The sequence below is a fragment of the Triturus cristatus genome, chromosome 3_2 (genome assembly GCF_964204655.1).
Source record: "Triturus cristatus chromosome 3_2, aTriCri1.1, whole genome shotgun sequence".
Lineage (NCBI taxonomy): Eukaryota > Metazoa > Chordata > Amphibia > Caudata > Salamandridae > Triturus > Triturus cristatus.
This window is the reverse complement of record NC_140584.1, coordinates 603,372,205-603,398,164: the sequence shown is the minus strand read 5'-3', so window position 1 is coordinate 603,398,164 and position 25,960 is coordinate 603,372,205. Positions and strand designations below refer to the sequence as shown.

At 44.8% G+C, this 25,960-nt stretch overlaps 1 protein-coding gene across 8 annotated transcripts in view; it reads right to left on the bottom strand.

Annotated features, from left to right (window-relative positions):
- Window positions 1–25,960, bottom strand: part of ADGRB2 (adhesion G protein-coupled receptor B2) — a 1,096,893-nt gene that overhangs the window by 141,681 nt on the left and 929,252 nt on the right. The gene's annotated exons all lie outside the window — the stretch shown is intronic.

Below are 25,960 nucleotides of genomic sequence, written 5' to 3'. Positions count from 1 at the left end.
AGGACCTGGCTTGGCAGTTGGGCTGGACTGTTCCCATGAGGCACAGGGTCAAGACTGATTTGCATATGGCTGGGTTCAAACTGGAACGGCATGGTGAGCAAAAAAATGATGGATTTAGGCACAGATCTCTGTACTGGGGTGAATGTATGACATTGTTCTGCATTCTGTCCATCAACTGTTGTTTTTGCATTTGTCACCCCGAGTGGGAAGGGTATACCCAGATGTGGGTCCCGTGCTCTCCATGCCACTGGAATCAAGCTATCCTGGCTGAAGAGGGGTGAAACCCTGAAACCGGTCCTAGGATGCTTGTTTCCAGTCCAGGGAGGACCTGGCTTGGCAGTTCGGGCTGGACTGTTCACATGAGGCACAGGGTCAAGACTGATTTGCATATGGCTGGGTTCAAACTGGAACGGCATGGTGAGCAAAAAAACGATGGATTTAGGCCCAGATCTCTGTACTGGGGTGAATGTATGACATTGTTCTGCATTCTGTCCATCAACTGTTGTTTTTGCAAATTACATACAGGCTCACATAGGTGCCACTCATGCATGCTAAAGGCAGTTGCTTTCGAGGCTGACCACGCTCACAGACGCAGAGCCCCAACAGCTAACTTGCTATGACCAGTGTGCAGATTCCTAGATGTGGGATTTTATTAATGAGTAGAGCCAATTCACATATTGGGGAGGATGGGAGAGTTGATGAGTAATCTGCAGCTAGATAGAGACCAGAAAACTCGCTACCAAAGGGAAGTAATTTTTTCTTCTGTTAAAGACTTCTGTTTATTTTAAATGTATTTATTAGTTTTTATACATGAACAGCCATGTCAACAACAGCATAACAGCAAGTAAGTACATCATATAGAGGTACCACGATGATATAGCAAGGTGCACGGTGTGCCATTATAAACACGACACAGTCAGGAGCACAACAACATCAGCTTATACATTACATACATGTAGGAGGAGGAACAGTCGAGAAGAGAATCACTTTCAAGCATCTCACCCACACCCACAAGGCCCTCCACGACACCGATCCCCCCTACATGAACCACCGCCTCTCGTTCCACGCACCCCAAAGATCCCTCTGCTCAGCCCAGCTCTCCCTTGCAACGGTGCCGCACATCAAGAAGACCAGAAAAGAAGGCCGTTCCTTCTCCTTCCTCGCGGCCAAAACATGGAACACCCTCCCTCTCCACCTCCACCAGACTTCAACTCTCCCCCCCAGCGCCATGAAACCCTTTTGGGTGAGTAGTTGCGCTTAACAAACCCTTGGTTGAGTGCCGTATCGTAGGCAAGGGCTACGGTGCAGAGCGAATGGGAGGGGTCGGCAAGATGTTTGGGATGGAGGTAGTAATCATTCTGGAGTGTTAGGGTCAAGGGTGAGGAGGTAGACCCGTAGAGGCTGCCAGAAATCTTTAGGTCAGAATGTGAGTGGCTGTATCTGCACAAAATCCCAGCTGATGCTGTCGTAATGTTTCATACTTTTGAGCAAGGCTGTGGCAGTAGGAAACCAGTTGCTACCCCAATGCACTGCGATTTCGGGCTTGGCAAGCAGAAGTGCCAATGGCATGAACCAGCGAGCAAATTTAGGAATCACTGGTGTAGCTTAGAAGTGCTAGGAGGGGGTCCAGTGGAACTGCTACTTCGGTCATGGCTGAGATGTGGAAAAGACAGATGTCCAATAAAGGTGAATCTGTGGGCAGGTCCATGTTAAGTGTGTGAAATCTGCATTTGGGTCTGAACATTTGGGACATTGATCAGATCGTGTAGGGTAAAATTTGCCAATGTCAGAGTAGGAGGGGTATGTTTGGTGTAAAAAATGTAAATGCAGCAATTTATGTCTGCGGTTGACCAAGATACGTTGGGTTTGTGAACAACAGTAGGACCATATTTTGTCTGTGAGTGTGGAGTCCAGGTCACATCCCAAGCCTCCTGGACATAAGCAGTACTGTCAGGCTTCATGGCAGTGCAGAGTCGGTATAACCTGGAGACCAGCTGGTCTCCTTCAGTGTCCGAGATGACTAGCGTCAGTGAGGGGAAGTCATCCGGGGCTAGTGGGTGGAAGGAAGAAGGGAGCGTAGGGTGTTATACAGTCGTTGAAGCACAAAGTGGTCCATGTATGAGGCATTCTGAAAGTGGCTATCATCTGAGTGGGTCAGGACATAGCCATCAGGGAAAATGTCATTGATTACATAGCTATCTAGGTGATTGGAGTGGAGTAGTCGCACAGGAGTGCAGCCAGGGTGCTACCCCTCACCAAAGCCCCAGATATGCGACTTACCTATCAGCCTGGTCCTGAAATTCAGCCAGCATTAATGAGCGTCGATGCAGTTGGGGGTCACCACCTTGGGAGGGGGCTAGGTCTATGTCGCAAAGACCAGTTTTAGACTGCTCTTCGCGAGTGAGGAAACTAAGGACCAGTTCTAATGCGCTGTAACTGGGTACAAATATTATGTAGGATACCCACATTTTTAGATAAGCATACTTCGTGGATATTTGCTTTAAAGGCCTCTCTGAGAACTGTCTGTGTCGATACCATTGATAGAGAGCTATGGTGTTCTGAAAAATTGTAGGGGTGCACCATAATCACTGTTAGTCCGCACCCACATATTAAAGGATCCACATTAACATGTGCCTTAGAAATGTATTACTAAAATCAGCTTATATTAGTGGGATTAGGAATGTAACCACGCCATTTGTGAAGAGCAATGTCGTATTTATTTGCAAGTGTATTTTAGTCAATGCATAATGATTGTTTTTTGTGAAATGTGATGCATTAGGTTTAAATGTGCACCATATTAAAGTCTGCACGTGTAGTTTGCTTATTCATATATGAAGTGTAATGAAATTAATGGTTATAGTGTAATCCTAGAAGTGTGTGTTTAAATTGTGTAAAGGCCTGATCGCATATATGTCTAAAGAGAAAGGCCTGTTCTTTTCTTATGTTAGCTAAATATTGTAGGCCGAAAATGATTTCCCTTGGTAAGGCTTTGGGTTTCAGGACGTTAGAAAATCTCAGAGAAGTGGAAGGTTTCTCATTCCCATGTTTCTGTTGCAGGTGCAAGGACACCTAGCTCGTTAGAGAAACTAACCCTTTGTTTCAGGAGTCAGGATGGCCTGAGAAGCCAGTATGGGAGTACACTGGAATGTAGGGATGATACTTTTGGCGGAGAAGGTGCCTGGGACCCAAGGACGAATAAACCGTTGTCGGAAGGGAGACAAGTTTCACTGGAAAATCACTGGGAGAAGACCTGGCTAAAGAGGTGTGCCGGAGGGCTTGTTCTACGTTTTTGGGATTTTGAATTAGGGACAGTGCCCCATGGGTTGAGCAGTGGAGGTTTAGATGGGGAGCTAGAAGGAGCATCTTAGAGCGAGCTCTGACTAAGTGAGTGTACTTCTAAGGAAGTCTTCACTTCTGACACCTTTTATTCTCTTGCCTGGGAGGGAAAATGCTAAGTAGGGATGTCAATTTAGAGATAGAGTAGGGATAGACTAACTGATTTTCTTTTTAGGTTAATGACTTCTAATGTATTGATCGGAGTGATTATCGCTTGCCTGTTGTTACTAGAGCTGACTATTCTTCTTATTCTGAGTCGGATGAGACTCCTGCGTAGGATATTCTTTGTATTAGTGCCCATTTATTTTCTTAACCTCGTGCTGAGGGGCTTGTATGTGCAGTTATTTTTGACTTTGTAATAAATCCCTAAAATTTGAGATTCAGAGTCAGTGGTCCTTTACAGTTCAAATTCTATTTTCTTTGATTATATGTTAACATTGGATTTCCTCCCCTCTACACTATTTAGCAGATAAAAAGATTCTGGTGACCTGAGAGGAGTCTTGGTGATGGTAAGGTAGATATGAATCCGGCTTTATCACTGTGCCCAAATTTAGTGCAAAGTATTTGGCAATGGAAATCGTGGAGTTCACTATGGAAGACTAATTCGTGCAGGGCCTCGCTATGAAACCTCCAGGTACGCTCTGACCCACATCCGTAGGGAACCTGTAGGGTCAGGAGATGAGGGCAATGATCTGGTAGGGTTTGAGGTAAGGGTTTGACCTCTGTGGTGCAGAGCGCAGCATTAGCGAAGAGAAGTCAATAATCCAGCCGCTTTCAAATATCATGAGGAGCAGAGTAGAAGGTGTAACCAGGTGTAGATGGGTGTTGAGTACGCCAGATATCCTGTAAGGTATAGGTGTCTACGATATGTTAAAGTACTTTCCGCGATCGGGGCTTACCACTCGGTTGGTGGAGTCAATGCTAAGGTGTTGCACTATGTTAAAATCCCCACCGAGAATTACATATGGACATAGAGCTCCTGAAACAATTCTGTATCGTCGGTGTTCGGGTGTATATGTTGACCAATAGAACATGTTTGTCGGCAAGTGTACTTTGTACAATCAAATAGTTGCAAATTTGAGTCTGAGTGACTCTTATGGAGGAAAAGGGGACGTTTTATGAATGAGGATACGGACTCGCATATGATTGAGTATAGTTAGGTGGGAGATGTGTTTCCTGAAGAAAGGCTATTTTAGCCCTATGGCGGACAGATATGAGAGGAGTTGTTTGCCCTTGCCGAGATTATTGATGCCTCTTATGTTCCATGTAAGGAAGGTAACATCTATCACCTTCCCATTGATAAAGACTTTTATTAGCAGATTCCTCACCTTCTGAATGAGTACCATAGCATGTCTGTGAATTGACTCACACCACAAAACCCTGTACAACTGTACAATGCCTCTCTCTGCAAACTTGGGTCCAGAAAGTTTCTGGCCGGAGGTACTGCTAAAATACAGTTTCCAGATCCAATCTAATGCCTGGGGAATATTCAAAAGTGGAGGAATTCTTGAGCAGTAATTCTAAGAGCATTAGGTGGCGCTCTGTGTCAATGTCTGTGCCAGATGTGACGTGTGCTACCCCCGCACTCTCACATCAGTTTCTTTCATGACACATTTTGTGCTTACAGAGATGGAGCCATGTCAGATTAATTGTGGCCAGTGTGCTGAATCTAATGAGGACCCTCCAGAAGTAGGAGTCTAGATGCAAAGAGGGGAGGATGGGATGTTGGTAGGTAAGGCAAGGAAAGGAATCTGCAATACTATACTCACCTATGCCCAGTCCACAGCCACTAGGATGATTTATGCCTGTTCGGCCCTGATCTCTTTGAGGACTGGGTAGTAGTGGTATCAGTGGAAAGGCGCACAGGAGTTTCAGTTCCACTACAAGCGGAACTCACCTGAGGGACAGCCGCTTGGACACTCAGAAGAGTGAAACTGTATGTTTTCAGTGGTGGTGAATAGAGCCAAGGTCCTCCCCATTCGCAGAACAGACCTTTGCACCACCTCTGGGTGCAGACACCATTTGTGGTCTGGTAGGCTTCGACGGCTAAGTTTGTCTGCCCTGGTGTTCAGAGATCCTGCCAAGTGTTGTACAACCAGTTAGATGTCCCAATGATCCAGTCACATCCAAAGGCACAGGGCCTTCTGGAACAGGGGCCATGAACCCACCTGTTTGTTGCAGTACTACATGGTGATAGCGTTGTCTATGAACTCCCTAACCAGCTTCCCTTTGAAGGATGGCAGGTGACCACCCCATCCCAGAAGTAGAGCAATGGTCACCACTGACAACTCTGGAAGGAGATGAAAGAGGGTCTGCCATTGACCAGATCGTAATACAGTACCCACCACTGCAGATCTTGTGCAGTCTTCTCCAACATATGGACAAAATCGGAGAGAGTCCCCTGATGCTGTGCCCACTATGACTTCAGATCCCACTGCAAGTACGCATGTAGCATATGGTGTACTTCAACAGCAGGATGCAGTAGACCATCAGACCCATCAGCCTCAGAGTCAGTGTCACCAAAATCCAAGACCAAGGCTAAAAAATCAGGAACGTTCTGGAGTCTCAGCACCAGTGGGTAGGCTTGAAACCTCACCGTGTCCACAATGGCTCCACTGAAAGGGAGTGTTTGAGAAAGAATCAGGTGTGACGTTTGCCTGTTGATAGTGAACCTTACCACCAAAGAATGAAGAAGGGTCGCCGTAGTCTGGAGGCAAGTGAAGACTGCCTTGAGCGTCAGCCACTGGCATCACTTTCATGAACATGCTAAGCACACTGGTGAGGCCAAAAGGAAGTACAGCATTCTACTAATGCTCTGAACCCACCATGAATCACAGGTAAGGTCTGTGGACCTGCAAGAGCGGAACATGGAAAACATGTATATAAGCGTCCTGTAGGTCTAATGCTACCATCTAGTCACCTGGATCCAGGGCAGGGCAAGGCAAGGTTGAGCATCTTAAACCTGTCTTTTTGGGAAAGCTTTGAGAGAGTGATGGTCTGGAACAGGGCAGAGGCCTTCGACCTTTTTTGCCAACAGAAAGTAGCAGAACCAGCAAGACCAACATGGTATCAATAAACTCTTGCTGGTTTATTTAGCCATAAGAACCTGCACCTCCTCGCGTAAGAAGGACAGGTGCACCTCAGACAGCCATAGTACGGACGGTGGCATGGGAGGCGGTTATGCGATGAAATGAAGGGCATAACCCTGCTGAACAATCTGTAACACACACCTGTCCGAGGTAATGTTCTGCCATTCCACTAGAATGTGCTGGGTTCCAACCGTTTCGCAGTGAAGCAAAGAGGGTGCACTAAAGAGGTTTGGGAGGGGCAGGGGGGGAGGACAGCTGTACTGTGTTTCTGGTGTCTATATGTTTTGTGGGAACCTCTGCTGCAGGCACAAAAAGGCTTGGTAGCCTGCTGGCCTTGTGGGTAGGGTTGGTATTGGCGGGTTTGAAGCTCCTGACTGCAGCCACAGAAGAGGTGAAAGGAAATATGTGGGTGGCAGGGGGCTGCGGACAACTGCAAGGAATGATCAGTGACCCTGATATCCTTAAAAAGCTCCAATATGGGGATAAACCTCTGCTCTCGGACAATGAGAAGTACCAGTGCCACAAAGTCTCACAGAGCATGAGAATAGTGGCCCAAAAGGAAAGAGATGTTAACCAACTGCAAGGCCAGGCGGTTGGAGGGGAAAATCTTTTTTCTGAAGGTTTCCAAAGTTTTGGACTCCTTATCCAGGGAGTAATATGAAATGCACTGAGGTTAACTATGGCTGTTGAGACTTGCACCACCAACCTCTTGGGAGTGGGGTGCTGGGTGAGGAACTTTGGGTCCCCTGGCAACGGAAGGTGATGGCGGACAACCAGGTGGCTGACTGGGACCACAGAGCAGGGTTTGGACTTCGCCTCTGGGAGCCATTTGTGAAGTCTTCATTATTGGGGAGCTGGGGGCTCCATGCTGGTTTGCCATGGCTGAAGCACATAAGTCATAACATTTGTTCTGACTTGTCCTGACAGGTGCTGAAGAACCTCAGCTGCTCTCTTCATGACCATGGCGAACTAAGCACTCTCTTCAGTGGCCAGACCAGGTGGAGAGACCAACCTAGAGTATGGAGAGATGTTTCACCTGCTGTCGTTGCCCAACTACTTGTACCAATTCTCTTTGGGAAAGTTCTAGGCGATGCCATCAATTGGGCCAAAGACCCCATATTCTGCTTGATCGTCAAATTCAGGCCGACCAAAAGGAATGGGGATGGGAACAAAAGTCGGTCCGGATCTGAGAACAATTCCAGAGGGTTCAACCGGCAATGGAGACCGCCGATAGTTATCCAGGTGAGACACCTCTCGGTTCCTTGGGGCCGGTAGGAGTCTGTTGCCTGAAAATGAAGGCTATGACCTCATAAACCATGTGAAGTTGAGAGGGAATCTCTCCAGCTCTAGGACACTTCAGGATGGGTGGAGACCAACTTAACTCTGACAATGACTGCTTAATTTTGGACTTACCGATAACAACTTTGACGATGGCCGGTCAAGGAAACAGCTGTGGGAGTGGGCCTGAGATAGTCTGCAAGACCAAAACTGCCCTCGAAAGTGGGAGCGACATTGTATTTTTTCTTGGCTGCGCAATGAGACCCAAACCCAAGCACCAAAGGCAGACCGAGTGGGGATTAGTCACTGACATTTGCCTGTGGCATTCCCTTCAAGGTTTGATACCTATGGGATTTGCAGGGGATATGTTTAGCACACTGGAAAACAACTTGTAGAGAAAATGGCTCGACAAAAGTCAAGAAAAAGTTGGGCAAAGATTGACCAAGGTAGCTCTCTGGATCTGCGACTGTTGGCGCAGAAAGAAAAGAACTGATGTCAGCGTGGTAGGATGGCACCTATATAGGCACCAGTGCTGCTCAAGAATTTACGGATCCAGTCTGACACCTGTGGGAATCTGCTAAGTTAAAGATTCTGTGGATAGAAATCCCTCCCAAAAACACAATTTGGGAACATTGATTAATCAAAAGCAAAAACTTTGGGAACTACAATCAGCCAACGTTAAAACAATTGAATTGCACTGAATTACTGATGGCCGCACTCATTTATGGCTTTAAGCTTCACAAGCTTTCTCTTTGGTACACATCTTTCAACAAAACTTCCCAATGATGATGAAACAGCGACCAGTGCAAAAATGTGACAGCTGTATTAACTTCAATGTTAACCAAAGATCATCTAGTTACATCAATGTAACAGCTGAAGCTGTCAGTGGCTTCTCCTTATGCTTCCACAGACAGCTTGGTGTATTATTTTCCCAAGGGGGGAGTACACATTACAGCACCTATTTACCTTGTAAGGGTGTACCATGAGAGTCCCATGGGTGTGTATGCTTCAAAATGGAAGCTTCTCCTGCAGCTTCATCTTCTTGTACCTCTTGCCATGGCTCTCTGGCTAGCCACATGGTGCTTAGGTTACTACTGTATGCCAGGAAAGCACCATGCAGTAGACCTCTGGCCCGGTCATATCCTTGAGGCAAGGAGCAATAGTTCAAAAGATCTTCCAACTTCCTCTGCAAAACATGGGCAAATCCGACTGGGGTCAGCTCACGGAGCCAGACAGGACCAGCTTATGCTCTAGTAAAGCTCTATGATTGGCATACATTGAAAAGGGGGCTCAATTACCAACCAAATAACCACTCTGAGCAGGTTGTACAAGGCCATTATCTAGAAGAAGCCCAGATGTATAGAAAAAAGGGGCATGACAACTGACCATGACTTGCTCTTGACATCAGGTGATCCTCTGATATCACTAAAACCATATGGAACATGCCTCCCGGCAGGAAGAAGCTACTTCAGATGGATAGAGACATCAAACAGGAGACCCCACCATACTGCCAGTAGAGAATGGAAAGCAGGTAAAACATCTCAAAACCCATAAACCCTTGCATACCTAGACCAAGTTCGTAATTTGCTTTCCCTAAGGTTTTTGCAAAATTTTGCCTGCAGTTTTGTTAGGTGATCTCCCACATTAGCGTGTTATTGGTTCAGAAACTATCCCTTTGAATTAATGATTGGACAATAGCAAAATACAACAGTGACTTCAATGAGTTATGCACGTGCTGAAGAAAGTTAACTAATGTGCCCCTACTATTTAATGCATGATACTTTTGAAAAGCCAGATCTGAAGTGTTATTGTAAATTAAATATGTCAAGTAATATGTTTATGCAGAAAGTTCAAAGTTTTAGCAGAGGTATAGGTGAAAGACCTTCAAAACATGCCTCACAAATGCTATGTACAATGTGACGATTCTGTGTGTGTGATCTTAAAAAACGTTGGTAGGAAGGCACTCGTGGAAGTGGGTGCAAAAATGTGGTACAGCCTTTTTAGTTTATTGTTTGTGGCAAATGCACATAGCTTTAAACAGATTCTGGAGGTTCAGTGAAAGGCTACAAGATGCCTGGACCACTGTCCCTAGAATGAAGCTCCAAGACCAGACAGGTTGCCATTTTGTGAATGATATGCAGGGACTGAATCATATGGTAAGAGACCCTGAGATAGATTACATTGCCATATTCAAGTTCAGATGAAATCAAGGCTGAGCAACTGATTTCCTGCAATCAGAAGGGAGTAGGAACCAGATTGCTTGGCGGTTTAAAGACCAGTCAATAGCAAGAGGTAGGCTTGGAGAATTGTTGAAAGTAAGAAGATTGTCAAAAACAATCTCCAACTTCCAAGCACGGTTTACTAGAAGTGGGGTGCTGCCTACACGTGTGAGCCACCAGAAAGTGGACCAACAGAATTAGGCGTTTCAAAGCAAAGTAAGTAAGTAAGAATTTATTGTTTAGTTAATAAAAACCTTAACAATTTTCACATAAAAAGGCATAACAGTTCTCACATAAAAAGCATAGTACAGCATGATCCATATATCGAAAATCAAATAGCTTATTGTAAAACATTGATACCTAGTTAATGTCAAACAATAAAAAATTTAAAAGCATCTATTTTACGATCGGGCATAAATTATTAATCACCGACTAATTAGGTATACAAAAATCCAGCCATCAGTTTGTTCAGTGGGCAGAGCGAGTTTCTTAGATGCTGAAATGTTAGACTGGAGACCTGAATGTAATACTAACTCAGGTTGTCAAGTTCAGTCTTGCTTAGCAGATTCACAATTTTATTGTTTTTTTAATTCCATGTTACAGTCACATAAAGTGCCTGCTGCGTTATAGATGAAGATGAATGATTTTAAGTCTCTTGAATTAATGAAGAGCCATAGCAATGAATTCAAAGTCAAGGATTTCTTCCAATTCAAAGTTTAATTTTGAGTGGTTTAATTATTTTTGCAATTTTATTTAGTGAGACTACACCAGGGATGTTGCAATAACAATAGGATAATTACATCGGAATGAGACAGACAGGAGATGCACTGAGATATGTTCCATAAGGAATTATCAGAATGCATACAATGGAGAGAGTTATTGTATGGTAGAGAAAAGAATAAAACAGAGAAATGATATGCAAGGTAGATCTGATGCATGTATACAGTTAGGGCAGAAGGTATTGTTGAATCATTACTACATTTAGTTTTTTTATGAAGGATTCAAATTAAGTAATGTGATTTTCTCTGGAGGGATAAAATTCCAGATTTTGGGAGCACTTCCAGAGAAGGATCGAAAGCTTGTTCTTTGTTTCTTGAATCTGGGAGGTTCCGGGAGAATGGATGGAGGGCTATGCAGTGATTGAACGGCCCCAAATACGGTGACGTTTTGCCAAGTACTTCAGGCAAAAGTGTTAGGCTTTGTAGGAAATACAGTCCACTTTGTAGATGCTTCTAGCTACAATCTGTCTAATTGAGGGAGATTAGCACAGGAGTGGTGTTTGGAGTGTATCTCTCCTGTCATCAGTCTCAAAGCAGCATTTAGGGTTGCTTGCATAGGTACCAAAAGGATCATAGGGATTACCTCGGGATGACAAGGATATAAACCGCTGTTTTGAAATCACCTTCGGGAATGAATTGTTTGAGGTTCCTCAGAATTCTGGAAAGCTGGATTACTGTAATGCTCTGTACCTAGGCGCTCATAAATATGTGGTAAAGAAACTACAGTCTTCAAAATATGCAGTGGCGAGACTGCTGTTGAAAATCCCCACGTTTGAACCTGTATCTCAATCATTTCATGGTCTCCACTGGCTTCAGGGAGAAAGAGGATTGCAGCTAAAACGGCAATAATGGGCTTGATAATATGCACTTTGGAATTCCAATTGAAGCTCCAATTGAAGCTCAGGTTAGATGTCCTTCACATCTAACATGGGCTTCAATTGGAATTCCATAGAGCATATTATCAAGCCCATTATCGCCGTTTTAGCTGCAGTTTTCTGCCGCTAAAGCGGCGATAATTTTATCGCCGTCTTGATAATATGACCCTAAAGCCCTGCCTGCGGAACCACGAAACTGACTACCTCTGCAACCGACGCCCACGGCCTGAGTTCCAGTGGCCCACCGGTACCAGCAAAGGTTCTCAAGCGTTTCTGAGCAAGAGTCCACCATGAGCTGACCCCTGCCGGACTCCATGTTGAAGCCTTCAGCCTCCTCACAACGACTCACCCCCAACTGTGACCTGCACAGGTAAGCTATTTTCTGACACCGAAGGACACACCTGCACCCGAAGCCCCTGGACCTTGTGGAGATAAACCAACGGTGCCATGACGCTCCAGCACACTCCAACTTACCTGTGCAGCTGTAGGTCTCCTTTGATCAACCTAGTGTACTGATCCTGCAGCCTTTTCCTGACTTCAAGATTCCTCATTGGTTTGCATCCCTGGCCACCTCCTTCCACCGCAAGAACGCAGACATCCACGACAGCTTCGACACCCAGACACCAGCGACAGAGGCCAACACCCGCGACTCAACGCCCACCAAACACACCGACCTCCTGCTCTCCTGGAAGAACGCCAATGACAAAGACACCATCAAAATCATGAACACCATCTACTCTGGCTCACCTTCAGACCCCTGCCCCACCACATCTTCAACAAAGCAAGCTCCATCATCACACCCCAACTCTGGAAAATCATCAACAGCTCCTTCGAGACCGCTACCTTCCCGGAAACATGCCGAGATCAACGCCCTACTCAAGAAACCCAAGGCGGACCCAAAGGACCTCAAGAACTTTCGACCCATCTCCCTGCTCCCTTTCCTGGCGAAAGTCATTGAGAAGACCGCCAACAGACAACTGACCCACTTCCTTGAGGAGAACAACATCCTGGACTCCTGTCAATCCAGCTTCCAAAGCAATCACAGCACCGAAACCGCCCTCATCGCCACCACAGACGACATAAGGGCCCTGCTGGACAACGGCGAAACCACGGCCCTCATCCTCCTGGACCTCTCGGCCGCCTTCGACACCGTCTGCTACCACACCCTGTGCACACGCCTCCATGACGCAGGGATCCACGACAAAACTCTGAACTGGATCACCTCCTTCTTCACCGGCAGAACCCAGAGAGTCCGCCTCCCCCATTCCGATCTGAAGCCACCACGATCACCTGTGGCGTACCCCAAGGATCATCCCTCAGCCCGACCCTTTTCAACATCTACATGGCACCTCTCGCCAACATCGTCCGAGCGCACCACTTCAACATCATCTTGTACGCCGACGACACCCAGCTGATCCTCTCCCTCACCAAGGACCCGGCCACCGCCAAATCCAACCTCCACGAGGAAATGAAGGTCGTTGCAGAGAGGATGAAGACCAGCCGCATGAAACTGAACTCGGACAAGACGGAGGTCCTCATCCTTGGCTCCATCCCCTCCGCATGGGACGACTCCTGGTGGCCGGCCACGCTGGGAACGGCCACGACACCCACCAACCACACTCGCAACCTGGGGTTCATCCTCGACTCAACGCTCTCTATGACCCAGCAAGTCAACCTGGTCTCCTCCTCCTGCTTCAACACCCTCCGCATGCTCCGCAAGATCTACAGATGGATCCCCACTGAAATGAGAAGGACAGTCACCCAAGCCCTCGTCAGCAGCAGGTTGGACTACGCCAATGCCATCTACGCGGGAATCACGGCCAAACGCCAGAAAAGACTTAAACGCATACAAAACGCCTCCGCACGCCTCATACTAGAATCCCTCGCCACAGCCACATCTCCACCCACCTGTGAGACCTCCACTGGCTTCCGGTCAACAAGAGGATCACCTTCAAATTCCTCACCCACGCTCACAAAGCACTCCACAACGCCGGACCAGCATACCTCAACGAATGACTCACCTTCTACACCCCAAACCGCAAGCTTCGCTCCACGGACCTCACCCTCACCACCGTTCCACGCATCCGCCGAACGACCACCGGCAGCAGATCATTCTCCCACCTCACCGCCATGACATGGAACACCCTCCCCACCCACCTGACACAAACCCAGGACCTGCTGACCTTCAGGAAACTTCTCAAGACCTGGCTGTTTGATCAGTAGCTGCTTCTTCCCCCCCTGCTAGCGCCTTGAGACCCTCATGGGTGAGTAGTGTGCTTTACAAATGTTTGATTGATTGATTGATTATAGTATATACAGAGCCAGCTTCCTCCACTGATCCTATGGAATAAGAGCTCACCTGGGACTCCACCTGGTGGCCCGTCAAACTCGGACCCAAAACAACCCCAACCGAGCACGCTAGGAACCTAGGCCTCATCCTGGACACTAACCTCACCATGAAGCTCCAGGTCAACGCCGTCATATCTGCATGCTTCCACAGCCTCTGCTTGCTACGTAAAATCAAGTGGCTTGCACTGCACGCCAGATGTAATATCACACAGGCCCTAATCACAAGCAGATTGGACTATATCAACGCACTTTACACCAGCATCCCAAACCATCTTCTTCACAGACTTCAAACCAACCAAAACTCCGCCGCCAGACTCATTCTCCGACGCTGATCCAACACCATTCCTCAAAGAGCTCCACTGCCTCCCCATCCAAAAGCGTTGCCAGTTCAAAATTCCTCACATACACATTTAAGTCATTACACAACACTGGACCTGCATACCTCAATCACCAGCTTCACTTTCACCAACCCACAAGTCAACTTTACTCAGCATCACCCTCACTCACACACACGCCCCACATTGACAGAAAGGGAGGTAGATCATTCTCCTATCAAGCCGCCAATTCCTGGTTCGGTCTCCCCCAACACATCAGGGCCTCCTCCTCACTTCTTGAATTCCGCAAGAAGCTGAATATATGGCTTTTCAATTAGTTTACTTGCACGACCATATAGGCTGCCTGTACCCAGGTCCAGCCTCACTACACACCTACTCACCTTCTCAGGGGCTGGATACCCTCACGGGTGACAAGCAGCGCTCTAGAAATCCACCTTACGTTATATTACAAGAAAGAGTAGACAGAATTCACCCTTGCCCAGATAACACAAGGCACTGTCAATGATTTGGAGGATCACGTTTTTTGGGGTTCAGTCTGATATAAAAACTGACTGAAGAAGGTTGAGGAAATTGTGGCCTTTGATGTGTTGTCTAAGTCTAGTTGAAACAAGGCTTTCAGTATCTTTGCCAGGAATGAGGGATTTGTAACTGAATGAAAATTGCTCAGGTCAGCTCCTGGTTTCCTTAGGAGAGGGGTGACTTGCGTATTTTGAGACAGTCTGGGACTTTTCCAAGAGCCACAGTCATGCTTATTAGTCATGACCAGTAAGGCGTGATGTGGATATTGAATGCTTTTATAGAGGTAGATGAGATCCAATCAGCTAAGTGTGCGACTGTTCTTGCATAAGATATAGTCTTGATGAGCTCTCTTTTGGCAATGTCCATGAACTCACTCTGAGCCACATTCTTGGGGTTAGGAGAGAGGCAAGGGAAGACATCTGAGCTTCCAAGAAAAGTACACTTAATCTGATCTGCAAAAAATAGCATAGCTCTACACATCTTTTTTTAGAGGTAGGGGGAAAAGTGGTTACTATACAACTAGTGCATACTTTTTTCAAACACAATTGAAAAGCAGATTGTTTTGGCAACAGATCAGAAGAACTATTGATAATGCAGAATTGTGTTTCGTCAGCTTACAATTGAAAGTAGTGATGCCAAATAAGGTGAGCTGAACAAGATACATAGCTTGAATAATGTTCAACTAAGAGCAGAGTCTTGAAGTAGAGTTAGAAGTGGAAGCCGGATTAAAAACAATTCAATGTTCTCCAGGAATGAAGATAATAACAGTAAATCACCATCTCTCATCCCAGGCTCCAATAATCGAATATAAATAGAGGATCAATAAAAAAAATATGTAAGCCTTGTGGCAACACTTGCAAGATGTTTTGACAACTGAAGTGGATAAAGAAACACTTTTCAATAACGTGACTTCTGTTGAATCTGTTCAGTAGTCAAAAGGTGTAAGTGATCATACAGGTTGCCCCGGGGGATATCATAGCTATAGTAGACTTAGGAAAAGGAAGACCACTGATTGAGATCAACTTTCATTTGGAAGAATGAAGACAACCTCAGGCAAAATTCTAAAGAAGCCAGAACACAGGAGTTAAGAGTAGTGGGGTTGACAGCGTTCAGAGACAACTTGAAATACTTCTTTTGAACCATTCACTGCTGACTGCATATGCAGAAAAAAGGGTGGATTTACAAACATGATTTATACATATTTCTTTCTGTGACACAGGCACACCTTGTTGTAGAGCATACATTTGTACGCCATGCCTGCTCTGCTTGTTCACACTTAAATTTCAGAGTTGAACAGTACTGTAGATGGATGTTTCTTAACTATCCTAACTATCTGACATGAGCAATGGCGCTTATGGCAGAGGTTATGCAAGACGGGGTTTGGATCCATGTAAAGTCTGATAGAGCAAGCAGTCCCCCTCCCCCCACCGTGCCCCAGAGCGGTGGGGCGCGGTGCGGGGAGGGGGGATTTTGAGGGACAATGACAAAGGAAAATGGAATAACGAATTCATTTTCCCTCATCATCGTCTGTCGAACTCCCCCCTCACCGGGCTCTTACCTGCACCGGCCGTGGCAGAGAACAAGCAGGGGATTTTTCAACAGGGAAGTAAACAAGTTTGATCACTCCAGCGTCAGTGAGTGGTGCAACTAGCTTTAGTGGGAGAGGGTGACATGAAGAAAATGAGAAGGAAAAGGGAAAAAGCAGGGCGGTTTGTGCAAGGAAGAGAGGTCACTTATCAGACCTTCAAAGGTCCACTGCTAGTAGATACATCATCATAAGTCTTTATTCGATTTTAAAAGATCATAAAAGACACAAACATATAACAAGGCATAACATCTGGTGCCCAATAGAATTATTAAAATCCATCAATAAATACTCAGAAAGACTAAAATAACGAATTTAGATAAATAAAAACAACAACTTTTACTACAAGATGAAAGGATGTCAATTAATAAAATTCATAATATAATACAAGAGGAGAAACCCACATCCCTTTATTTATATGTGCTAATAATGGTACTTCAAGTATTTTCTTGGACGCTTTTTTCCTTAAAAACCATGCCCAACCCAAAAATTTTGCTAATGCTATAGCGATGATTGATAAAGTGTTTGTGTTTTAGAATTCTTAATGCAACAGCACTACTCCTAGTATATAGTCATGGTTGTGACCTGTAATGTGAGTAGGGTCAGCACCAAGCTAAGAACGGGCTACCGAGTGACAGGAGTTGATCATTTATTTCCCTGGACTCTGAACATTCTGAGCTGCCTTGCTGCACACGTTTCTATTGCTTTACGCATTTTGGGGCAGATTACAAGCCCCGTACGCCACCACTACGTCACTTTTCGTGACGTACTGGTGGCGCAGGGGGCTCCTCCATATTTACAAGGAGAGGAAGAGCCACCCTGCGTGACTTTTCCTCTCCTCGTAAATATGGCCCCTTCACACACAGCACTGTGCGTGGAAGGGGCGTTCCATGGGTGTTGCTGTGGGTGTTCCCACGCAACACCCATGGAACAAGACACATCTCCAGATTTACGAGAAATCGTAAATCTGGAGATGCGTATGAATGATACTCCACCCTAGAGGTGGTGTAGCGAGGCGCAACGAGGAGAAATGTTTTAATTTTGCCTCGTTTTTAGGTCTCGCTGATCCCAGCGCATGCGCTGGCTCGGAGAGACATTTTGTAAGGGACTTTTCAAAGTGCTACAGCTGGCATAGAGCTACAGTGCACGAGGCGTGCACGTGCGCAAAGCAGCCATATGGCTTTACGTCGCTCTCCCTCATAGCCTCCTCTCCGCCCCCTTCCATGCTGCTTTTTCACACCAGTTTTCTTATGCACAGAACTCCCGCTTCTCCCCCCGACCCTCCAGATCGCGTCTGGCGGCCGCTCGCGCGGCCAATGCTTGTCATTACGTGGGATTACTTCTGTAGTATCTTATGTTGTACAAAATTTAGAAATTGATGCCAGAATTTGCTTTAACTATAGAAGGGCCGATAAACAGCCCAAAGGATTTCACTTGAGTCAACACGTAGGTTAGCTGGTTACACGCGCACTGCTAAGATCCTTGCAACTTGCCGGTCATAACTTTGAATTAAGGTTGCTCAATCACAGCTTCGAGGTAATACCCAATCACACTGTTTATGCCTGCACACCTGTGAGAAGGTGGTAGTATGGTTTCCTGGTATTAGAGACCTCTTTGGGAAGTGTTGTGTATATAGACGTATTGTAAATTCAGCTCTAGCACATTTGTTCTAATTTTATTTTTTCATTTATTCACAACTAGTGATCATTTGTACTGACAAAATCTGTGACCAGCATGAGAACCAAGATATACTCCACCACTACAGTACATTTTCAGAGGGAAGCTTTCCCACCTTCCAACAACTGGGTTTCTGGGCTTCAATAGACTAGTGCCAAGAATGGGGTGGTTCTGACCAGAAGTGTTGGAGAACTCCCCAAAAATTCAGAGCGCGGTCTTTGGGAACAAGTCTTCCCTTGTAAAGTCTTGCAAGAAATTCCTTCTCGCTATCCAGCCATTCTCAGTTGCTGGGCACAGACATGGAAAATACAGCAGACTTGAATCTGTGGTCAAACACAACGATTCGGGATTTTTTCTCTTTTGTTTTGAAATATCCAGGATATTAAAGAAAACTGGGCACATTTCTGGATGAGATTCCCATTGTTCTGACTCGTCCAGATCTATTTGGTTGTAACGAACACACTAGTGGTGGTAAGAATGGTACCAGAATCATATGACAGACGCACAATATCCCAGTCGCTGAAATCCAGTGCCAGCAAGAGGTGCCTTCAAACGGCATGTCTTTGATACATACTTATATAGAAGGAACAGTTATAATAATGATTTGCACTGAACATCAGGTGCCTCTAGCTCTGCAAGTACTTTGAGATTTGGAAGGGTTAATAAAGAGCTTCATACATTCGAGCACAAAATGGGTTAAACAATTCTCACAATTCTCAATTCTACAAAGTTGGGTGGTACCGCATATTGAATTGAATGGGGTATTTTGGGCTAACATATTGTAACACATTAATTTTGATATGCTATGTAGATCCCAGTTGAATTGATTTTTAACTGACTCTTTCTACTTTTAGGGAGAAAATTCAGGCAGATGTTTTAATCAATATTAACTTTCATAAGAACTCTGAAGTGCTTCTGAATTTAGCTCATGACTACAAATAGATTGCTAAACCAAAAGATTGTTTTTCCTTGGACAGTCTAGTTTTATTTAATCTTTTGAACTAAATATTGTACACATTTATTGCAAAAAACTACAATTCAAACAAACTATTGTTTAAGAAAAAAAAAGGTATTCCTCTCAAATTTGTCGTAATGCTTTAATTCAGTGTGGCAGTGGCAATCTATGGGCAGTGCATATGCAGTACATTGTCCATGAAGACTGACAGTTGGTGTACAGCTCTGTTTTGTGTTTTTGTTTTATGAACAGTGTTGAACATTACTCAGGTGTCATGCGCTTTCACACAATTATCACTCTTTTGAGGAGAAGACTAACTTTTTTACTGTCTTAAGCTTGCTTTTACACTCTACTTAAAAAAAATAATTTTGGAGTACATTTCCCCTGCCTCAAAATCTATCTGAATCCCTGATGACTCTGCTTTGCTTGCTTGGTTCAGTCATGTCTGCTACAAGTAGGTTCTTTGTTGTAGGTTTGGACTGGGAGTTTAAAGCTTCCATGGAAGATATTTTAAAATGCTCCATATTGTGTACTACAAGCATATCTAGGTACTATATACAACAAGCATTGGCATAGCCAATAGGTCTCGCCTTTGGGACCTTATAAGTATTTAGCCATGCAACACTCCCAAAGGCGAGACCTATTGGCTATGCCAATGCTTGTTTCCTCTTTCAATGCGTGCTGCATTCTACAGCACGCATTGAAAGAGGAAAAAGCCTCTTGTGCTTGTTTTTGTGTAGGAAGGTGTTCCTTCCTGCACAAAAACAATATCCCCATGACGCAGGCATCTTTGCACCATGGTGCAAGGGTGCCTGCGCCGGCGCATGGCTGCAGTTTGCGTCAGCGCAAGGGAAACACAGAGATGCGACATATTCTTGTAAATATGTCGCATCTCTCTTTCCAAACTAACGCAGCACGGCGCAGCAAAATGACTTGCTGCACCATGCTGCGTTACTTTGTTGTAAATCTGCCTCTTCATGTTTACTGAAATTTGCCATTGTATTTATATTGCGCTTACTACCCCTGACCAGGTGTTGTTGGGACAATTATGTAAACAAAAAAATGCATTAAGTGCAGTCTCGGCTTTACTAAAAGTTATATTTTGGAAGCACCGTTTTCTATTAAACATTTTGCGCATTTTGTAGCAAACGATCTTGCTGTGTGTAATGCAAGTTAAAAATGCAAGTTAAAAATAATGATTTGCATATTCACAGTGCTTCCTGTCACAGGCTGTGACTTCCTACCATCAAAAGTTCAGAAGCAACTGTTCTGTACTGCACCAACCAAGATTTAATTCTGTGGCTGTTTAGTTACCCTCAGACCTCTGAAGTATATTAACTAATAGACTTTCATAATGTACTATAGTGCACTTGCCACTGAGTACTAACTTTTAAAATGTGTTTTTCACTTTTTTTTTTTTAGGCACACCTTTTGTACAACTGATATTTTGAACTCATATATTTAATAGTGCTTTCATATGTCATAATGATTTTATATGTCATATGACAAAATTGAGTTTTGGTGAAATAAAATATTTGCCCAAGATCACAAAATGTAAGTGGGGTAGCTATGATTTAGCAATATCCTCTGGTTTCACTTTGTACAAATCAGCCACTAAATGGGTATCTATTTGTCTTTCATTATGTTAAATCTTTGTTTTTAACCTCTTTGTGCAGTTTTTATAGAGAGCAAACGCGGCCCAAAATTATTTAGCCCTCTCGTGAGCACCAATTACATTACACAAGGTAACATTAATATTTTATGGGCAGATGTGATATTACGTTATTTATTCAGAATTGCAGGATATTCACACTGAGAATTAAACCTTGTTCCCCAGTCCCTAAGTCTCCAGCTCTGGCCATAACACCACATCCTGGTTAGAGGGAGGGAGGCAGGCTGAAGCCAGTATAAGAACCCTATTTTTTGTCCACTTGTCACACAAATATTGCCGAAAATTGCACCAAAATACACAAATTTTCAAAACTTTCCTGGAGGGACACCCCCCCAAACCATCCCCCCCATAAACATAAACACTGACCTCAGTTATGCTACAGTTCAATCATTGGTTTTATGCCTCGCCACTTTCATATTCCACCAGCCGCCACTGACTGAGTTGTATTTTTGCACAAGTCTCTCTGGTTGGAAACTGCCTTTGGATTTTTGCATTTTCTAGCCCTTGAGCTCTAATTGTACAGAGTTAAATTGGCCCATGCTGAAAATTGCTTTCTTGTTACAATTTACTGAAGTTATCTTGCGGCTATTTGTGGTAAACTGTTAGCCCTTCACATTTCTGAGTTTGTAGGCCATCTATTTAATTCACTGTTTCTAATTTTGAGTTGCAATTTCTGCCTGTTTCCATCGCTGACTGCTGGAAGCTAATTTCCAGGAATCCACCTATTGCCTGATTTGTTGAGCTGCATTGTTTAAATATGTTTTAATTCCTTTTTCTTGGAAATTGTTTAACTGTTTCTCTGGGCTTCAATATGTGCATCTGTTCCTGTGCATTCAATAAAATAGTTTTTAGTTTTACGGAACTACAATACTTGCACATGTTCCCATTTTCACTTGTTGAAGTATGTATTATTTCCCTCTTCGATACAAGCAAAGCTCCATTAGCTGATAGGTTTAATATCATCAAATTAAATCTCCATTTATGGAGAACTGTTTGGTCTATATGCCATGGACGGAGAGCACGAATCTAGGACTAGGAAACGTAAAGGTACTGAGGTTGGGGATTAACAAAAGGGTTTCCGGTGTGCTTTCTCCTACCTCCCCTTCCTTCAAACAACACTTTACAATCAAGGGGAAAAAAATACAAGCTGGCAAAGAGAATACAATCTATTTTACTGAAAGGGAGTAAGTATCATTTTAATATAATGTAGAGCGAAGAGCGTGTTATAATTTTGACAATCAATATTTAGGGGCGGGACGTTTGGGGCACATTTACAGAATGACAAAGGTACAATCAGTATCATATAACTTGAGGCACCTGGACAAATAAAGTGAAGAGTTTCGGGCATAAGGACATACAAGTAAGTGTTGGAGACTGGTGGACAAGGGCAGACATTGAAAGGGGGTGCCTTGTGTTTTTTAGGTCTCGCCTGGCGAAAGCAGCGCATGCGCTGCCCTCGTCAGAGAGACCTTTTGGAATTGATTCTCCGCCGTGGGCTCATGCACGCGTCTGCAGGGACTAAGATAGCTGCTCTCGCCATCTGTCCAATGCAGACAGCATGCCCATGTCCGTGGGAGAGTGGACAGTCCCATGCCATTTTGTCTTCCCGTCGCACATGCGCGCGCGCATGGCAGCGTGCTTTTAAATAGCGTGGCCTTAGCGCGATCGCTTTCACTTTCGCGCGGCCGGGATGGCTTTCATTTTCGCGCGGCTGCACAGTATCCTCCTTCTCCCAACGACTGCTTGTTTTTAACACTCCGTTGCTGCTTTGTTTTTATTTACACCCGGTTTCCTCATTGTTTTTTCCCCTGAGCTCCCTTTGCCATGCAGAACCAGCAAATGGACAATTTCACCCAAGCATATTTAGTTTTTTCCCCAAGCTCCCTTCTTTACAATGCCGGTTCTTCTTTCAAAAGACACAATCGCGTGAGTTTTTGCTCTGAGGTGGTATGTTACTAGCAGGGTCCACTCGTGTGGCGGCTTACAGATTCTACAGACTTGAAAGCAGTCCCCTCCCTTCCCTGAATTTTATGAAGCATGTGACTGATGTTTCTTGTTAATAGCAACTCTTTAATTTGCATTACTGAGTCAGCACTGCAAGTACTCACAAACTGGGATGGGTGGCAGATTATATAGCGGGATCTTCTTGCGCCAGGTCGAAGGATCCCAGGCATGTGTTGTGGGCGGGAATGGGAACAGGCGGGGAGGGGGTGCATTGATGAGAGCTGTCGTCATGCCCAAGGTCTGACCCTAGATTAAACGCATTCATGTAAAGATGACGGAGGGGTTTTGTACGGCGTGGGATATGGAAGGGGACGAGGCGCATCAGTAGCCCCACATAACTGTACGAAACTCAGCCGTGAATTTGTCCCGATCATCATTGTGTAGCCTCGACCCGCTCCCTGCATATAGCACCAGCTCGTGTATAGCAGCACCCAGCTCATAGCCTTCTCTTTATTCCTTTATTCACTCTCCTCGTATGCGCTAGCCCCAGCCACTCTGTTCTTAGTCCAGCCCTTTGTGCATAGCCCCACCTACCACCTTGTTCATGATCTTAACCGTACTTAGCCCCACCCCTGCATTTCAGCGCAAAATATATTACCCTCATCCTCCAACACGGTTCCCTAATCCCCGCACGGAGCCCTGTATCCTCACTGTGCTCACCTGTCAGTGACCCGCACTTTACTTAAGCCCTCTTGGGATTATTTCTGCTTAATTTATGTTTCCAGTTTGTTTTATTTGGTAATACCTTTTTGTTGTTATGCCAATGAAGTATTTGCATTACATGATTACACTTATGACATGCATGCTTGCTCCTCCCCCTGATAACTGTATTTTGTACAGTAGGAATTGAAGAACCCTGTTCTGACAGACATGATTCTGCACAACTCTGCCCATGTTTCATTGGCACCTTACAGCCGAACAGAATCTGCGAGGGACTCTTACTTAAATAGTTGAGAGGGACTACGATTCTATTTATGTCAAATGATTGGAAATGGGAGTAATTATAAGGGGCACATTCACAATGCTCATTCCTATCTCATATATTCTCCTTCAAAATGTCTATCTACAGTTTCCCCCAGAACCAAGGTAGACAGCAGGACTGTAAATTACTCGATGAGAGGTGCCTTTGTTCTTGCTAAAGACTGATACAAAAACTCAGCAATGACGTATTTTGAAGCAACCTGTCTTTGCAGCCAAGGAAAGCCAGATTACTCCTCATAGATGTTTAACCAATATGAACTGCATTATGTTTGCGAATCAATGTGAAAATAGTTTGATTACTTTGTGGCATTTTAACTGTATCTGATGGTTATAACTGAAGTTTACCATTTAGCAAGTAGAAATGTGTGAAAAACACATCCAGCACGTAGTAGCCAAAAGAAATCAAACCATGGCCTTGATCATTTTGCTACCACAATATTTAGTGTTGTGTAGCCATTACCGACTGAAAGCTTTATCATAGAAAACGTATATCTCAAACTGACATACATAATTAAAAGTCCCACTTCCCTATGGACCTTGTTACTAAGTTTTAATGTGACAAGTGAAACAAGCATTAAAAATGCAAAAGGTCTCGCCTTTTATTAAGTTAAAGCCATTTGCTTTGCTATACAATACCATTAGCAAAGCAAATAGCTTTAACTTAATCAAAGGCGAGACCTATTGCATTTTCAATGCTGGTTTTAATAGCACTTCAATATCTCTCATTTTTGTAAAGCTAATGATCAAGCACCTATGGGCACCCAATTCCAAAATCCTATTACTCAGAAGTACAAATCAAATGACTGTGTTGGTATTGGTGCATTCCTCCTCGTGGACAGGTAACCGTTCCTCGGTAACCTCACCCTAACTCTACCACATTTGGGGCATACCTCAACCGATGATAATTGACCCGGAAGGACACCATACAATTGTGAAGGTCATTCGTTAGGAGCCGTTGCATAAACCTGATGCGCAAACCTGCTAAACTGTGGAAGCAACAGAATGTGATAAAGTGCTGGTAGTTTATGTTTTAGACATTAAAAATTAAAAAAATGAACCTTCCATGGACGGGGAAGGAGCAAATCAAAAAGTCACCACACAATGAACTGATCCTTATAAGGTTGGAACATTTTTCTCAGGCTCTCATTACCACTGTGGAATGGGGAGAGCAGGATGCAAGAGTTATGTAAAGTATACACTCTTAGTTGAATTAGTATGTTTTCATGTTGTATGATGTGGGACACAAAAATAGCTTGTAATATAACTATATAGAAATATTACATAAAATAGTGATTAAAGTCAAGTCATGTGGGGACTGCTGAGGAAAAGGAGGCAGAGGATAGGACAGGGCCTGTAGCGCCGAAAGCAATGGTGGCTGCAGCTCCTGAATTAAGTGTGGGGTCTGGGGCTGACCATAGAGATGTTCTTGTGGCTCCTGGGGCCCTTTACTGCCTTGCACCTGGCCGTATTCCTGCCCCTGTCTTCAGCACTGTGCCCATCTAATCCCATGGTGCGGGGGGCAAGGGCAGAAGGCAGCCTGGAGTAAATTGAGGAGTGCCTGGCTCGGTCCCTGTGAGTACAGGAAGTGGGCCAAGAAGTGGCAACCAGACAGTCTAAGGCCTACTAGCGCCTGGAGCGTCACTACATTGCGCTGGAGCACCCGCACCCCAGTGAAGAGGTTTGTCACCAAAGCCTCGCATGTCTACACAAACTGGGTGGACCTCTCCGCCCACTGGTGGATCACCTTCTAATGGCAGCACTTATGGAGGTAAAAATAAGGTTTACAAGGGGAAATATTTAATGAATAGAAGAGAGTAGCAAACCCGTCTTGTGCTGGTTAAGTCTGTTCTGGCTCTGGGAGAGGAGTGGCACCCTTGAAGAGGAGGTTTGGCAGGCTAGATTCACAGACAATTGTGGAGGGAGAAAAAGTGATATCTGACTCTGTCAGTATAAATCAGCCAGGAGTAGATGAGTGCATTCACGCAGGCAAAAAGTCAAAGGGTTGCAAGGCAACAGCCACCTTCCAGGCAAAGATTCACAGTTTCACAAATCCAGGGGTGAGGGGGGCAAGCAACCCCACTTGGAGGACGAGGAATGGATCCGCTACACCATGAAGAAGAGTTGGCGTCATCAGCGACAATCTTGCAGACTAAGTCTGTCTCCTGTGAGTTTCTGGAGGAAAGGATCGATGAAGTTGTCACAGGTTCCCATTCTATACCAGGACTTGCATAATGTGACTGACCGCATGACAGAGGTGCAGACCCAGGTCTCCTCAGCGGAAGACAATGTGCAATCGTTCAACCTGGA